The following is an 18634-nucleotide window of genomic DNA, read 5'->3' on the forward strand; positions in this document are numbered from 1 at the left end:
ATTTCAGCTAGGTTTAGTGAATAAATTTGCATGTTAAGTCAGGAGCTTTCCTTGTTTTCTGTTTTTTCTCTTAACAGTATCTTCTTTCTTGTCTATGCTGCAGTTACAGAAACTGTTTAGTGAGGCTGCTTGTTTTCCTGTCCTTTTTTGCTTATTTCCAAGTGGGATAAACACTCTCCCAAAGGTGGGTCTTCACCTTTGCAATTCTCTATTTAAGGGGAAAACTCCTTTTACAGTGTAATATAAGAAAACTATATGAGAACTTTTCCATAACAAAAATGAATTAGGAAAAATCAACCAATTACAATTCTATTTTTCTGATGTAACTACTAAAGATATCTGTACATCATGTCTAAACACAGGAAAATTCTCCCATTGCTTTTTTCCCCCCTGTAAAATTCACCTTGATGGTATAGTTTGCCTGTTCCAGCATATCTCAGGAGATGCCCCTTTGAGAAGAAAGGACTAAAGTATCCTACTTGCATAACTAAAGTGTAAAATAGCAACAGAGAGCATGGCACCCCGATATAGGGGCGGGGCAAACTTTTAGTACTCGAACCTTTCTCGTTACATAATTTTTTGTTGATAAATCGATAGATGAGGGTGCACAACTAATACAAAACACCTTATGAAGGTGTCTATAAGCCATCTTCAGGCTTACAGCAAACATAAATTAAAAAAAAAAAAAGTTAAATGGCACTGTGTGAGGTTTAGATGTTTTCTTCTAACCTACTAAAGCGCGAGGCGTTTTACCCCGGGAGGTGACAATGGCATCGCTGCCCGTGACTGGGGGAGGCGAGGGCCACAGCACAGCCCAGGACAGCCGGACCCCGCTCGCCTGGCTGCTGGTTGTCGCCTCCCGCTCCCCGGTCAGTCACCGCCCCCGCCCGGCGCCCCCGCTCCCGCAGGATCCGGGAGCGTGTTCCCGGCGGGAGGTGCCGGAGCACGGGCGGGGGATGCAGCCCCGCTGTCCGATCCCGCCCGAGGGGAAGGTTCCAGCGGGAGGCGATCCGGCACTCGGCAGCCTCGCTTGCCCGTGCTGCTCCGGGCCATGGCGGCGGGGGCGGGCCGGGGCGGGGCGCAGCTCTGACGGGCAGCCCGGCCCGGGGAGCCGCGGTAAACAGGAGCCGGGTGAGAGCCGGGAGTGACCGGCCCCGCAGGAGCCTCCCAGCGCCGCGGCCAGCCGCCTCCCGGCCCCGGGCATGGGCAGCAGCAGCCGCCGCAGCCGGAGGAGGAGCCGCCGGCCCGGGCCCTGTGCGGGGCACCAAGGTAGGCTCGGCCGCCGCCCTGGCCGTGGGCAGCCGCCGCTTCCTCCGCGGCGGCCGAGCCGGGTCCGCCGCCCCTCCGGTGCGGGGAGGCCGGGCCCGGCGGGCGCAGGGCAGGCGGGTGCGGGGCCGCTCGCCCCGGGGCTGCCTCTCGCCCCGGCCCCGCCGAGCCCGGCAGGTGAGGCGGCTCCTGGAGGCGGTCGGTGCCGGCGGCGAGCAACAGGCGGCGCGGCCCGGCCCGGCCCGGCTCGGCTCAGCCCGGCCCGGCTGCCCCCGGGACCCGCCGCCGTGTCCGGGGTGTCGGCCGGGGCAGCGGGACCCCCGCGGGGTCACCGCCAGCCCGAGGGGCGGGGGTGCGGCGGAGCCTCCCGGCACTGGCCGGGGCGGAGGCTCCGCTTGGAGAGTTCAGGGCTGTTCCTCTGTCGGAGCCGAGGAAGCGGCACCTAATTCCCTGGTAAGAGGCTTTCCCACCTCCGCCGTCTTTGTCTGCTCAGGCTCAGCGCGTCTGCTGCTGCTGGCACTGGGAGCATTAGCGTCGCTGGGGGGAAAGGGGGAGCGGATCAGCTGTGGGAAAGGGACCGTGCTTGCACCAGGTGTCGGGTTTGGAGGAGGATGTGGGTTCGCATTCGGTTTGCGACGTGTAACAGAGATACGCCAGTGAGAAAACAGTACACAAGATGTGCTGGTCACAACGTGTTCCTAAGGAATCGTGAAGTTTCACGGCAGACCGAAAAATAGAATTCCTGGAACTAGCTGGCAAGCAGAGTAATGCTCGAGTTATTCCAAACTGTAGCACTTTAACTTTTCCTTATTTTAGTATGCTAAAAGTGCAAGCAAGGCGAGAATTACAGTGTGCCAATGTGAGATCAGTTAGTCTCAAACTGCAGTGCAAGAGGGCACGCAGCTCGGGCTCTGCTGTTGGAAAACGATTGCTATACTTCTGAACGTAGCAAATTTGTGAAGTAACCCAGCACCATAGGTAGAGCTTGAGTGGAGATGGAAAGAGATCTTGGAAGGAAGATAGGAGTGGAAGAGGAGAGAGCTGTCTGACAGTAACTCTTCAGCTGGAGCAGCAGCAATCTTTATGAATTTGTGCTTCTGAAGTTAGTTTGGAGTAGTATCAGCTGAGGCTGAGATTAATGCAGATTGATCCCTAGTCAAAATTTTTCAGAGAAAAGTTTTCTTTGAAAAGCATTTATTAGAACTAAGGTGTTTTATGTGAAACCTGTGAACACTGGTGAATTTCCACTGATGCAGAGTCTCTGGACCAGGGTTGCTGGAAACATCAATGTTTCTGTCTCAAGGGTGTGCCCCAGCACCCAGAATAATACCTGCTAAGGTATTATTGCTCAGCTGTAGCCCAAACCATTTGGTGCCAGACTCCTCTGAGCAACCCTGTAGCTGCTCAAAGTGAGACATTCCCCAGGATTTGATTCTGCTGTGGTTGCTAAAAATGGTAGGACAGCTGAAATCTAAACAACTGCCCTTTTGCTAGGAACTTTGTGTGACTTAGCTTACAGTCTAATGGGAACTTAAAAAATTACCGATTCACTGAATATTTGTTGCTATGGTGTTGGGTTGGTTTTGGTTTTGTGGGTTTTTTTAACTTGGCTTTTAGCTAGCCCTAGCCAGCAGTTTTGCTTATAGAGGTAAATTAGTTGAAAAGAAGCTGTTTTCTGTTTTGGGGTGTCACACTGGATGAAAGGCTGCAGCCCTTTTTATGCCTCAGTGTGTGGATGTGTGGGCAGCATTGTGGAGGTGTCCAGATGAGGCAGTTATGATTCCAGTGCCAGAAAATACACCTGTTCCCTGGCTGCTTTTGCACAGTCTGAAGTGTTGTAAGGCTAGATTAATCCAGCATGCTGGATGAACTTTCTATGTTTTCAAGATTAGAGGGTTTTTTTAAACTTTTGTTATTTTAGGTTTAACACTTTGGATGAGCAACTCTCCTGTGTTAAAGGGTGGAAGGACTCAATCTTCCCAGCTGCAGAGGCTGTCACAGGTACTTTGGGCAACATAGCAAAGTGTCTTCTCTGCCAGTCTGATTTCCTTACTGCTCTTCCAAACACTGACATTAGTGGGGAAGGCAGGCCACTGCAGGAGTGTGACAGCTTCCAGTAGCAGTGCTCCTCAAGGAAGGAGTTGTAGATGGTTCTTACAAGCCCTGAATTGATCCTACTGCCTAAGAAAAAAGCAGTCTGCTGCTGTGGGTCTTTTCTGCCTTATACTTCTGTTAGTCCTGGTGTGGCTGACTGGTACCTAGCTTCAGAAGTAGTGAATAACAAAATAATAGTGTGCATGGCTATCTGCTAGGAAAAAGGAAAACAGGAATGAAGTGTCTTTTTTTTTTTCTAATTTTTTTTTATTCTGCCCTTCCTCCAAAAATATAAGGAACTCTTGATCCTGTAAAAGTGGCTAGCATTCTGTAAGAGCCTGTAGCAGGACTACAAAAAACGAACAGGCTTTGAAGGAAGGAGCTTGCAGGAACCCTGAGCAACCTTGTGCTTGGATTGTGTCTGCATGTGGCAGACAAATAGTGAATAGCAAAGCAGTAGAAGGCCATAAGGAAGAGAAAACTTCAAGTCTGGGGAAAAACTTCACTTCTAGGCCATAGGTATTAGAGGAGAAATCTTCTTGGGGAACAAGTTATCCAGTTACTGACTGTTCCAGTTCTTTCTTTGGACCATCTAGTGTTAGCTGCTGCAGGAACAGAGTGAACCGTGTAAACCACACTGTATTAATTTCCACAGTGAGACAGAACTCGTGCAGGGTTTACTGGAACTTCTGTTTTGCTGACTTGTGGATTGACTGCAAAGATCTGGTGGCAGCTTGCTTTAGCATAGCAGAGCTGGCATTAAACTTGCTGGATGGGCTTTGTTCACTGTGGATTTTCACAGCTCCAGGTTGTTGAAATACTCATCACTGAGTTAGGGTCAGTTTTACTAATTCTGTTGTCTGGCTTTTACTGAAAACACCACTTGACAAAAGAAATCCTAATTTCTAAAATTATTCTATGCTTCTTACAATATTTTTGTGGGTCTTTTATGGAGGTATCCACAGTCATGTGAAGCACTGGAAAACCAAATAACTGATTACGTTGTGTTTACTGATTCTGGGGTAGGTAAATGGACAAGAGCCCTTGGAAGCCTGGTCTTTTTGCAATTAAAGGTGTAGCTGTGTTATTCTTAAATTTAACTCCTCACTGGACAGACAGATAGTTCACAAACAGCAAGAGATATCTCAACCATTGGCAATTTCTAGTGCTTGCAATTTCTTTTCCCCGGGGACCCTGGAAGAAGGCTGGCCTTTATTATGTGCCCAGCTGGTTATCATGTTTGGGCTGGTCTAGATCAAAGGTATATGTAAATGACTGTTAAAGTTCTCTGTCTTTAAAGTGAGTGCCTCTCTGGAGCTCAGATTGGGTACCTGCAGGCAAGTAGGGGAGCTTGGTAGCAAATCTTGACTTTAATCAGAGACCTGGTGGAATGTCACAGTGGATTGAAGTTGATTGAAAACAGTGTTGGAAATTTTTGAGGAAATACACATATATTACCTGTATGTGTAATTGGTGAAAAATACTAAAAGGTTCTAGAAATTGAGGCTGAGATTTTTCCAAAGTTAGATGAAATAAAGACAACTAGTAGATGAGTACTTTATCCCTGGAGACTCATTTAAAGATCCCAGTTGTAAGCCTTGCAAAATATATAGCCAAAATTTACATAGAATATAAATATTGTATATTTTGGGGGTAGGTAAATCCTATATATTAGTTGGGTATGCTTTGATATCTGCCCCTTGAAGTTTTTGTGTGTCTTTCAGAAGATATCAGGACAGAATACATGTCACTAGTCCAATCTGCAGGTGAGGCTGGTTATTAACAACTGCACCAGAGTTTCTCCTTGGGAAAACAGGCTTTGGATTTAAGAATGTCATTCAACAGGTCACTGAAAATATTGAGGCTGAGTTTGTCTGCCAGTTTGGTCATGGCTTCAGTAAGATCACATGTTTACACACCATCCAGCATAAGAGGTTCATTACAAGGAGTAAAAATGTTCTCAGCTGTTCTTCCCTGAGCAGGTACCTTGACTTCTGTCATGTCCTGGACACAGAATGAGAAACATTCTCTTTGAATCAAAGGGTCAGTTGGATGATGCAGAGGGGAAGGAAAGAAAGATAGAAGGATCTAGGGTGACAAACCAAAAAAGAAGAAAAAAAGAATAGAGATCAAGGTTACACACAAAGTTGCTAATTTTTAAAAAAGTATCCAATTTCTTTGTGCCTCCCTTCCTCTCAAATGTACTTTATTTTTAAAAAGCCTCTTAGTTCCTCTTTAGTGTGTGTACTGAGCCTGCAAGGAAGAGTATCTGTAGGAAAAAAACCCTCAATGTTTCTTAATAAACAGCTAGGCTTCCCCTTGGTCTGATCTGCTGATTTTAATGACCAGAATAATTTGTCACTCAGACTTATTTACTGCTAATAACTCTGTGCCATTGTGCAGCTTGAGGAGGGGAGATGTGCCTGCAGTCTTGTTGCCAGAGTTGGGGCTGGGGTTTGAGTTCTGCTTTATTTTTACACAAGACTTTGCATGGGGGCAGCAGTGAGGGTCCACACATTGCCATGACTCCTAGCACCAAAGGTTACTGCCTTATAGACATGGTATTTGGGTGATTTTGCCTGTAGAGGATCATTTGAGTAGCTTTAACTGAAAAGGAAGCAACAGGCTGGCTGTGTACAACCTGCCCTAGAGCACCAGTTAAATACTGAGGAAGTATTCTGTCAAACCTTGCAGTGGGGCTGAACCTGGCCTTTCCTGGGAGAGGGAAGGTGGTGTCATGGGGGTTATTAGTGGAAGCCCCTCCCCTCCCAATTACTGCAGGATTTACAAAAAGGGTGCCTTTGTTTAATGGCATTCGTAATGGTCTCTGAAAGCATTTCTTTGTGGAAGAGCCTCCTTCAAAACCATCGGGAGCTGTAGCAAGAAAAAGTCTTCTCTGCCTATTTATATTTGCTTTCACTGTCACTGGCTCCTCGTGTCATCCAGGACAGGGGATTAATCTCTCTGATCCCTCTATTTCTAGTTGTAAAAGCACAGTGTGCTATTGAGGGTGATTCACTACTGGGCCAATCCTTGTTATAATCTCTTGTAACTACGAAGGCATCAGTCAGAAGAGGAAGGCTCGTGGAAAGATGTGGCATGTATCTCTGTATGTTTGGGGTTTTTTCTGTTTATGGGAAGATGGGATTGGAGCACAAGAAGTGATGCAATACAGGGCTCTGCCGTTGTTTCATAACACGGACCATATTACAGCAAGAAATTCTTGCAAATGCCTCTACTTGCCTTATCTGAGTGTAGTTTTGTCTCCTTCTTGCATGTTTCCCATGGCCTCCTTCAGCAAACCACTCTTAAGGGACTTGCACTTATTAGTATGATGAATTCTGCTACAATAGAAAGTGAAAGCTGGCAGTGGCTTTTGAGTTCATCATAAGCCTGGTGAAGTCTGACATACCAGACGAATGTGAAGGGCATTAGGTAATAGTTTACCATAGGTGATGACAGAGAGGAAAACACACATAGGAGCAGTCTGGCTCTTTCTAAAGTTAACAGTAGGCTTGGGTTTTTCCTTCTTTTCTGGTAAATGAAGTGAGTTCTCCTTGTAGTTCTGCATCCAAAATCTTGTCCTTTTCAATGTGATTATTGTTATGACTTTTAGAGTATTTTTCATCTTGAGCTTGCCTGCCAAATCTGAGCTGGAAGTGCCAGGACTAGGAAGGACAGTTGTTGTCAGTGTTTTTTCTCTAGCACAATCTGTGACCATTCATTTACATTGAAGCTGCTTCTGTAAATTGTGTCTATATGTGCATGAATATAATATGTAAAAAGCAGGTAGACTGAAGATTTGCAGAGGAGCTGCTACTCTTTGACATTGCAAGTGATTTCTAGATGAAAGGGGTTTTTTATACCAAACACTATAAGTGCATACTTAACTAAATGCTGTGTTGTGTCAAAGAGAAGAAAAAAAAATCTGCCTAGCTTCAAAAAGAAGAGGAAGTTCACTCGCAGCTAAAGGCTTTTTTGAGAGAGACAGGAAATCTGAGTCTTTTTCCTGCTTCTGGCCTCAATTTTCTGGCTTAAGCTACTTCACCTATGCATACCTTAGTTTCCTGCAACTCAGTTGTCACCTGTATCAAGGTTTTTGTAAGGTTCTTGGATTTTTTTAAAAAATTTTTAGCCTTCTCTCTAAGGGGAAGTTGGCTTATGCAATCACACTGCCAGTAACTTCTGAATCTGTTGGCTAAATGTCACGTATTTGCTGGAACTTTTAATGTTGCAGGAAGAAGGGAATATAAATTGCAATATCACAACTGCAGCCTTACCCTGTGCCAAAGCCCGTGGAGATAGCACTTTTTTAGACACAAGATAGGTCACGTGGGTGAAACCTGCAACCACAGGATACCAAACTGTAAAATATCAGACTGTGCTAATCCTTCTGCTATGGAATGGCCTTCTTCCACTGCAAGGCCTTCTGAAAGCCTAGGAGAAAAGTTTAAGTACTGCTACTAAATTAGACCTGGCATGATGCAGCAGACTCTTCACAAAATTAATGTTTGATAACTTAAGGGGGTGGAGGGAGGAGAGATATCATTGTAAAATTACAGGATTCTTGTCAGGCTAGCTTGATCTTGGGAATTAGTCAAAAACAGCAGCAGGTTTGATTAAAATATTGAAAGGGAGTTTTAACTTTGCTCTTGGCATAATAAAGCAGAAGCCAATAAAATGAGATCAGATTTTAGCCTTCTAAATGCATTAGTGTTCTTATGCGGTGTTTTGCTACTGTAGCCTTGAAATATGTTTGTTGCTTTTGGACATGAAGACTGTATATTGCCTTTTAGCAGTTCCTTTGTGTGAGGCATATATGTTGTTTCTGTGATTCTTGTGGCAGAGATGTTCTGCTATTTTGTACTCTTAATCTTAGGGTAAGACCTGACAGGGGAGGATAGATAACTTCTGGCTGACACCGCTAGAGTTAAGTGTTTCTGATGTTGCAGAAATATTCACCAACTTCCTTTCATCACAAAATTCCAAGGCTTGAAAGGTCTCCATGTTGTTCTGTACGAGCTGCTACATGCTTTGGCAGGTGTGTGAAAAAGAGTCCTGCTGTAGTACACCTGTGGAACTCTGCAGCTCCCAAGGCCTTTTAGAGACGAGATTCTTTTTATGTGCCATCCTAGAAGTGTAAGAAAACTGCACTGTGGTGTTTTCCAGGCAAATCAGTGAGAACCCACAACTCTCTTGTGTTTTCCAAACCACACAAAGTTCAAAATTATTCCTCTTTGACCCTACCTGATCCGTCTGATCACTTAAATTATACGTGTGACTTTGTTTCTAGTGAGGCAACGTGCAAGTGATATATTAAAACCCCAACTTCAAAGCAGCAGGAGGTGGCCCTGCCAGAACTCTGTGCCTCCTGCCAGGATTGCCTAAGTGCTTCTTGCATTTTATCCCTACTCCATAAGGCTTCATTTGAGATGCTTGTAGTGAAGTGTGGAAGAGTCTCCTCTATATATGTACATGCCAGTTGCAGCAGGGTAGGTCTGACGTATGCTTTACAGTCTTTTGGTAGTGTTTGTCTTTCCAGGATCTCCTGTGGTCGGTATTTGGTGTTTTGGGGACCCTGAGGCACTTGTATCTGCAGAAAGCCTACGCTTTTATTCACTAGTGGTGTTGATATCAACTTCTGCAACCACAAGGCAAGGATCCCAGCTCAGTTGCTGTTGAACACATGTGATTCAAGATAAGACTTCTCACTCACTTTCCTTTGTTAGTGATACCCTGGCAAGCATAGCATCGTGTGGTCCAGCTGCCTGAAAGCAAAGAAGCTCTGACTCAGGATCAGTTCCTTATATAGAAAGGGAATTAGATACATCATGCATTTTATTCTTGGCCGTGATCTTCCATTGTGTCTGTTAGACATTTGTTACGGTTGTTTGCTTTCTCTGTTTACTTGAGCTCTACTTGTCATCTGGGACACGTGTTCAGTCTGTCTCATCCATCTTTGATCACCTCCTGGGAAGTTTTTTAGTTGGCATGTTCACACTGAGCAGTACTACAGGTGCTTTGCACAGACTTGGTAGGGCTGTGATGCCCTGCAGGCATCCTGCTGGTTGGCTGTTTGTCAGCTGCCTTTTCAAGTCCTCCTTAGCTGCCGTATTAAGACTCTCTGGTCTCTGGGTTTGGCTTAGCCTGTCTTTACTGTCCATGCCTTGTGCAGGGCTTGTGGGAGGAAGCCGCAGGGATGGTTCTGCTTCAGGGTGGATGCTCTGCCCAAGGAAGAGCAGTTGCATCTTGATGCTCTGGTATTCTCTCCCTTTCCACATGACACCACAAAACATGTACTTATCCCTTGTCACACAGTTTGCATTGCTTCTTCTGTGAATAAGGGAGGAGAACTCGAGAGAGCTGATGATCCAACCTCTGACTGACCGCCTTTGAGCTGTATCCTGTGCGGCTCATGGACAGGTCTCTGTAGCTGATGTAATCTAACTAATGCATGTGAGAGACATCTGAGCCAGGAATAGGGAATTTAATAAGATGATGAAACTGTTGGGTTTCAAGTCTGAAAGTAATTCATGTCAGCAGGGGATGGGAGTGGAAAACAGTTTGATTGTACACAGTGTATCCCACCAAGGCTAGTGACATGGACATGCTACAGCACAGGCCTGGTTTTCTGAAATGCTGTTTATCCTGTCTCTAGCATCCTCTCTGAGTCAAGGAGACCTGGCCAGTTTCTGAGCCAAACCTTTCTTCTGTGGGCCTGTTTTTCTTCCTTTATCGTAATGTGCCAAAAAACCCAAGAAAATCACTAGCAGGCTAAGTCATACTTTAACCTGGTGAGCAATAAAACAGCACGTTACGCTGTCTTTGGACCTTCTACAACCCCTTCTATAAAAGGTGCCACTCCAACATGACAGCTGTCAGAGGATGGGTTACTTGAGCTTGTAAATGCCTTCACCACTGGTGTCTGAAGACACTGTGCCTTTCCATATGTCTTCATCTCCTATTTCTGTTCTTACTAGACTTTGAGCAGGAAACTTGAAAATGTTAAGTCCCTTCTTGGGTGTATGATAGCTGCTTCCTCTTTGCTCTTTTCTCTGCAAAGATGATTGACAGATGATGGCTTTTGAAGAGATACTAAATATTGGAAATTGGTGTCTAAAATGTAATCTTAGAAGAAGCAGCGACTAATTTACAACTGACTGTAGCTCTGGCTCAATCAGACAATTGCTAAAAATAATCTACTTTGTAATACCACTGGTGATCTCCAATCAGAGAAGTATTCTAATTACTAACCTGCAGTTAGGACTGAACTGATATCTCTGGTTTGCCAGTGAGGAAAATCTGGACAGAATCAGTGTTTGGGTAGGGAATTTCAGGGGGAGACCAGGTGGTGGTACTGACTTTGCACTGGATTCATACTGAGTCTTAACCCCAGCTAAATTCTGTAGGGTGCAGTTTTGCCAGCAATGTCTTCTTTTTCAGGCAGAGAAGATGCCCTCCTTGGTGGGTATCTGCTTTCTGGACATTTTTTTTTCTTTAAAAACCCACGCCTACCCCCAAAGACTCAATCCAAGAGCACAGAAGCGAACATTTATATGTGTGTTACATTGTTGTTTCCTGTTTGAAGCTATTAGGTGGCATTGGTTGAGCATTGCAGGACAGCTGCTTGGCTTTGCTGCAGAAGCAGCACAGCAAAGAAGAGGGAGCCTTTTCAGCTGAGGTATTTAATGTTTCTGAAGATAGGGATCTGAATACTTTTTAGCCTTTTGTTGGTTTTGTTTCTTAAGTTAGATGATTTCTCTCCTCTGTAATGAGGCAGAGAGAGATCAGGTGACCTTGCTGAGATGTGAAACTTCTGTTAACTCTGTGAAAAATGTAGCTGATGTGAGATTGTACCAGATTATTTCTTTGAAAGATAATGGTAATGTTGCCAGCTAGTACCACTCACTGAATATTATGTGTCCCTGTAAAACAAGAAGTGTAACTTGTCCAAGCCCAAGGCTTTATGCCTCATTCAGAAAGAGCACAGCTAATGGAGAAGGACCGTGTCAGGCACAAGGTCACTTGTGACGCAGAGGGGACCGTGCCTGTTCCTAAGCACAGTGCTGCACACATATTGGGAATGATTGGGTCCTGCAAGACGAAACCAGCAGTGTTTTGGTTACTTTTGGATTCCTGTGACTTCAAAACCGGAAGTCATCTTTAGTCTTTAGATACATTATGACCATCTTGATGCTGCTGTACAGTCCATGTGTGGGAGCCTGTGCCAAAGATGGGACTGTCTGGAATTGAACCAGCCAACTGTTTTAAGTGAGCAGAATACTTAGGAGATTTCTATCTTGACTTTCTAACATCTGTCGCATTTGGAATAGGGGGTAGTTTTCTTTTTTTCAGTTAAGAAAAAAACCTCTCACATTTGCCATTCAAAATTATTAATAAAAAAATATGTCCTTATCTCTCCATTAGCCGAATTCAGTAGACGTTCAAATTATTTGTCTGTAGTAATTTTTCTTCTACTCTTTGGAAGAACAAATGTCCCTGAATATTATTATAATTGTAACTACTTAGAGAAGGAGACTATGTAGTCAGCAGGTATGGGTCCTGGAAAATATGGAGGAGAGTAGGCTAAAGTTGTATAGGTTTCTTTCTCTGCAGCTCAGGATGCAATTGATGTAAAATTCTGATAGGGCCTCAACAGTTTTGGTGCTTGCCTCTTTCTACAACAGTACATTTTTCTCTGGGACTGATGAAATTTTAGTTTGTTAAAAAAAATAAATCAAGTTTTTCTTCTGCTTTCAATTTCAACAGACACCTGATAAAAACTACTATTTCTTCCAGGTTTTTTCTTTGTGAATGTTTCAGGTTTTACAGTAGTGCTTGTGTGCACCGGAGTTGCATGGGCTTTGTTTAGCACACTTGGCTCATCTCACTGGCTTCTGTCTAAACTAATTTAAAGCAAAGAGCATCTGTTTGGGGAAAAGACAAAAAAGCCACTTCTAGATGTGATTGGGTTAAAAAATGTGACATGTCAATTGGTGTCAGTGATGTGACCATGATCCTGAATTCTATTTCCGTGTTTGGAGAACTTCATATAGCAACTTCTTTTACTTGCCCTGTAGATATGCAACAGCATCCCAGAATCCATTCCATTGTATTGCTCCAGCTATCACCAGCTTCCTTTGAAACCAGCTTTCGTGTCACAGCATGTTGCTGTCTAGTGTCCTGGGCCTCCCCTCACCCTTACTAGACACTTCAAGATCGCTTTGAAGCATCTGCTGGAGGAAAAGCTGGTAGTCATTTAAGAGTAGGGCAACAGGGCACTGCAAGTCAGCCTCTTCTCCAGCAGCAAGAAACAGACCTGTGCAATTCTCAATATTTCTCATTAGTAAGTACATTTTTTCTGTATCTGGATACTTCTCTCTGTCTTAGTAGCATTCTGTAGCTGGCTGTGTTTTACTGGCACTGAGCAGCTCATGGGTGACAGCTAGACTTCAGAAATACTGCTGTAGTTCTGGTGATAGAAAGCTGTCCTGGGTACGATTAAATAGATTCTATATAGGTCTTGCAAGTGCATAGGAATGGATTGGTGGAGTTTTGTGCTGTTTCTCTAAATTTCTTATAAAATCTCTAAACTTCTAAATACTTTTAGAAATGAAGGGACTAATACTGGATGGGACAGAAAGGCTCAACACTTGATTGCTGAATTGAGAACAAGGACAATGGGTGAGGATGCAACTGCTGGACACTGGTTTCTTGTCCGTGTAAGAAGGCAGTGATTTGAAGGAATCCACAATCATGTATTCATCTCGTGATTGCATCCAGTGGCTATTTTAGGTACAGTGGGGATGACTGGCCCTTTATAGACTGGTAAGGAATGCATTGTCTGTGGGTTTCAGTAATGCCAGTCTCTTCTTTTTGGGTGGCACAGAGCACTGTTGTGGGGGAAAGATGGGCAGAACCAACATACACGTGCCAGCACGCTCGAGTGAAATAACACCCTAATGAAGGGAAACTGTGCTGATGCTTTTCCACTGCCAGTGCACGTCAGTGTCAGCACTGGTGTGGGGAGAGGGGGTGAGGGAATCAGTGCTGTTGTTCAGCCTTCTGAAATCAGTTGCCTGGCCTTTACACTACAGCAGGGACACTTACAGTAAGACAGGCACATGCAGCCTCTTTAACCACCCAGCATATGCCACGATAAGGTTGCAGCTGGAAGCAGCTTTCTTATTCTGGCACCGGAGCAGAATCAGTTCTGTTCACAGACCTGGACTCTGTCTATAGGTTTTATACAGGTTTACTACTTAATGATAATACTGTGACACAGAGGTTCTTAAACTCTTCATAGCATAATTTTCATGTTGAATTTGATGATAAATACCATGTTTGTCTGACTAGCAACTGTCTCAAATCAAGATCTGGCAATTTTTGGTGACGATGCAGGTGTGAATCTGAAGGAGTGACTCAGATGTGTAATGCTGTTATTGCTTATATTTCTGTAGCACTTCAGTCTGTGCTCTTGGTTGTGCCAGGTACTGTACTTTGCCATGGTAAGGAACAATACCACCCCCACAGAAGCTGTCTGTCAAGCAGCCCAGAGGTGGGAAGTGGAAGTACTGTTATCCTTCCATTGCACAGAAGTGACTAAACTGAAGAACTCAAATGATTTGCTTTCCTGAACCACAGCCAGTGAGCACAACTCTGTATTGGTGATACTTGAAATAAAGTTAAAGATGGGCAGTGATGTCAGTGGGGCTGTGGGCTCCCCCAGCATTTTATTCTGCCTGGAGAACAAGTATTCATGCAGCTCACAGTACTGGTACTTCCCACATTGGCCTCTGGACAGGGGATTCTTGTTGGATGTTAGCAAATGTATAGAGAAGGTATCAACATGGAAAAAGATAGAAACATAAAGCAGACATACTATGCCTGAGTATACTTCCCAATAAAAAGTTCTCACCAAAGCCTATTATGCTTTAATGAGTCATGGTATTTCCCTGTATTTAAAATGTATTTCAAAGTTTTAAATTTGGGTGATAGCAAATGACTTCTGGTAGTGAGTTTTGCATCATAAATTCGGGCTGCCTTAAAATGTGGGAAATTATAGTTGAAAAGAAACTCACTGATGTAATACAGGTTAGTGGAAGAATCATCTACAGGATGTTTGGTGCATTGCTCTTTTTACTCTACATTTGAACTTTTGAAGACACTGGTTTTAAGCTCTCCAGTTGCATCATGCAAGTCCTAGAGAATGTAGTTTGTAGCTATTTCCTCAGAGTTTAAAGGTTTTTCATAAAGATCCAGAAAAGAAACCTAGATTTTTACTAAGACTTCCACAGCTAAGACATGTTGTAACTTAAACCTGTAAATAAAGAGATATCTGACATTTAACTTGTAAATCATGCAAAAGAAATACATTCTTATGTGCTCTGCTTTGGAAATTTCTTATTCACCCAAAGACAGAGGAGGAATGATTTCATATTTCTTCAAAACACAGAACCATTTAGTCAATAGTATATTCTTTTTACTCTGCCTTAAGAGGAATGTTTTGCCTGGTAGCAGTTCAACAATAGCGAAGAATGTTGCTTAGGCACCTGTTGTTCGTAAATGGCTTTTAAAACTGTTAGCCTCTAATGTAATGGAAAATAAGTGATAAAGCACAGAAATTTCCTAAAAATGCATGATTGTTATCTCTGTACAATACAGAATGTGAGCAATGTCCTCACTGAACAATGGTGAGATTGTTCTGTTTCATCACTATCTTGCATTGTAAATATTTACAGTGTTTGAGAAACCCAGGCTTTCATTGTCTTCAATGTAAATTTATGCATTTTTAATAGCCCTTATTAATTTTGAAGATAAAAATACAGACCCATTTTTCATTGGATTTCAGAACTGATTTAGAGTTTTGTGAGCCCGGAAAGGATTATAATGGAGAATGGGAAGTGATCATAAATTATCCATAGGTGTTACATTATATCATGTGGACTTGTATACTAGACTAAAAATTTGCCTGCAAATATATGTTGGTGCAAATTTCTCTTCCTGGTCTATACATGTATTAATATGTCTCTCTTTCCATTTGATTATAATCTTCACTTAACATTTTCTTCTAAAAAACATCAATTGTCATATGGAGCGCTTTGCCAAATTGTAATGATCATGTGTGCACTTTTCCAGTAGATTTGCTGTTATTCTGGAGGTCTGGGGTTTTACCTTTTCCTTGACATCACTTGCTGTCTTTCCCTGGCATGTCATAGTTTTGTGGGGTTTGACTTTTGCCCATGACTAGGGGTGAGGGGAGTGTTTTTTGTATCCAGTAGTGTACTATGGACCCTTTTTTGTTGATTGTGCAGTGATCTGCAATTGCAGTCGACCAGCTGCAACAATCTTAGCGGGCCGTTCCCAAACCTGTGTTCACAATAATATGACCTTGTTTCTTTTCCGTTAGTTTAAGAGTTTTGGGTTGTATGAAACTTCACCACTACTCTCTCAAACTGTTTCTCTGGGTTAGTAAGGAAAAGATGTGCTCACCATTGCATCACTGTGATGGAATCCACGTAGGTTACTGCTGTGCATTGCCTTTGGACAGCCAAAGAAGGAGGAAAGACAGCTCTTCTCAGAAACTGTAGCAATTGGCATGGTACTGTGGTCTGTTCTCTGACAATGAGTATTATGAAGAAACAAGTCATCATCCATGTCTTTAAGAAAAGTTTGGAATTGTGTGATTAAGACAACCTAATTTTTGCTTTACGGGATGGCTTTGGTGCCAAATTGGAGGGAAGAAAGCCTCTTCTGGAGAGGGGCATTAATTTCTTGGGAAGCCAGTCTCTACTCATTCTGGGAGCTGATAGGATCATGACTAAGAGTGATAAGGCAAGTCCCAAACATGCTGTGATATTACATCCTGCTTGCAGCAAAGCTGTAAAGACTCACAGCTTGCACTGTGATTCACACACCTGCTCAGTTTGGAAGCACGTTGGGACAGGAAGATGTGTTTAATGTGAAGGGGTGAGGTGAAATGGTGTTTATCAACTCAAAAGAACAAATGGCACCCCCTTATGCAAATGGGTTTGGGAATTCAGTGGAGCAGGTAGAGCAACTTGCTGGCTGAGAAAACACCAACCCTGGCTGTTGACTTCTCCCAGGCCTCCACCGTTAGGGCTTCCCAATGCAGAGGATGAAACTCCTGCTTTACCTCTCTTTCTTTTTGCTTATTATAGAGACTGTTACAGGGATTAATGCTAATGTTCTTATGAACTGTTCATCAACAAATACACAAGAGGAGTTACTTAAAAATGTGTTTTACCCAGCAGACCACTGATATAGTTAAAGAATTTTTGCCTCTGTAGCAGGAGCTTACTGCTCAGGTGTGTGTGAAACATCTGGTGCTTTGTTCTTTCCACAGGACATTAGAAATGATCATTGATGCTTTTGATGCAGGTAAGTTGCTATTAATAGCAGAAGCAGACAGAAGTAATTTCTTTGTTTCTCAGGGGACTGTAAATACTGTATTATTGTGTTGTTGAAACAGAGGAAAGTGACATTTATTTTCCTGAATGCTAAGCTAGTTCATAATTGCATTTATCAGCTCATTTGATTTGAAGGGGTCAGTTTTTAAGGAACGTGTTTTTTAGAGATGCAGATCCTCCTTAGCCTCCATTGAAATCAAGGAAAGGGAATGCTAAGAGCTCTAGGACCATTATTTATTGATAATGTAGTTTAACTTCTTGCTTGTCTAGTTGTATTATATTTGTAGAAGTAATCATATTCTCATTTTGAGAGGAGTCAGCTAGAGCTGGCTGATACTTCTGTTTTTCTATGTGTTGTGCATAGTCTACACCTGTATATTCCTGTATATTGAGAAGCTTTCAAATGGAACACAGGTAATTTGCAGAAAAATCTCTTGTCCGCTTTCTTAGCCTTTCTTTTGATTTCAGCTACTCAATAACATGATTTAAAAAAAAATATTAGAAGAAAAATGTTTTTAAGGCTTGAAGCTGATTATTTTTAGGACACTAGCAGGTGGAGGAAAGGAGGAACTGAAATAATAAAGGGAGAAGTTACAGCTGAGCTAGTAAACAGTGCAAGATATATGGGCAGATGCATAGCTGTAAATAGCAAAATAATCCAGAATTATATCTGCCTGGTCTGAAGAAAAGGTTTCTTTTCAGGGTTAGTACAACATTAGAAGTGAAATGTGAAAGGTACTGCAGAGAAGGAAGTGTTAGTTCCTCTCCCTTAGGCTTTCTTAATTACATTTGTTTGTCAAGTTAACAAATGCATGTGAAGTGCATGAGGCTTGATAACATCTCTTAAATAATGCTGTTAACAAAGTACTGATTAAGCCACAGTAAACCAAAATGAAACGCAGATGCAGGATCCTCTTTTTGAAAATGCACATCTGTCATCTCTTGAAGAGGATTATGTAAGCTACATTAGTAGGGGAAGAGTCCGAACAAGCTCAAACTGAAATAATAAAAGCTTCAAACTGGAGCCAACACAAGCTAATAGGATTGGAAATATTTGCAAATATGGAAAATGTAGTGTACAGAAAGTAGACATAAGCTATATCCATCTGAAATGTCAGAGTAGCTAGGGAAAGTTAAGATGCACGTAGGAATTTTCCAAAGTCAGTGAACTGTTACCTTCAGAACAACAGCAATAAAAACCCAAAACCAAAGGATTTTCTTTTTAATGAGGCTTTGAGATTTCACATCAAGACCTCCAACAGAAAAACAGATTCCAAATCTGCATTAATAATTATTTCAAGTCTTACTAGGAAAAAGTAAGCCATCTGATGAAGATGTTACACCATCCAGCAGCAGTCAAAGGTTTCTTCAGAGGGTTTCCATTCCTGTTTGGATCTGGTTTTGTGCTGTACAGAGGGGAAGTTTCAGAAGGCTGAATTGCACGGCAGTGATCCACAAAGACTTGGAACAGCACTTTTCATCCTGCATCTGGAAGGTCCCCTGAAGTCTTCAGGCTGATCTAGTCCATTGCAGGATTGTCATAGCCACGAATGGTACTTCAGTGTCTGGATTATCTGGACATCAGCGATCTCTTGTTTTATTTTTGATCTGCCCACCCTGCAACAGATTATCAGACCAATGACCTGCGTGATGCAGCTCACTGTCGTTACTGGGGACCAGGGTAGTTGAAGAAAAATGGAAGAAACTTTGGGGCAGACCAGAACAACTGATAGGTGGAATTACTTCAATTCCCTTCTGTTAGTGACTACCATCTTCCTTCTGCCACAGTTTCCAGGGCACATCTTTCACGTGCATAAAGACAGATTCTTTTATAATCCAGAATA

General features: G+C 43.0%; 1 protein-coding gene across 5 annotated transcripts in view; it reads left to right on the plus strand.

Moving 5' to 3' along the window:
* The first annotated feature begins 1122 nt into the window (after positions 1-1122).
* Positions 1123-18634, plus strand: part of MARCHF8 (membrane associated ring-CH-type finger 8) — a 99105-nt gene continuing 81593 nt past the window's right edge. The window contains exons 1-2 of one of the 5 annotated variants that reach the window (XM_051800121.1): positions 1139-1269; positions 3188-3267. The gene's annotated coding sequence lies outside the window, so the exon portion shown is untranslated. Of the gene's footprint in view, positions 1270-1606; positions 1720-3187; positions 3268-18634 lie in introns of those variants that run through there. The other 4 variants (XM_051800119.1, XM_051800122.1, XM_051800118.1 and 1 more) reach the window with 4 other exon arrangements.

This window comes from Manacus candei, unplaced genomic scaffold, assembly GCF_025592945.1.
Source record: "Manacus candei isolate 608988 ecotype Guabito, Panama unplaced genomic scaffold, ASM2559294v1 h1tg000050l, whole genome shotgun sequence".
NCBI lineage: Eukaryota > Metazoa > Chordata > Aves > Passeriformes > Pipridae > Manacus > Manacus candei.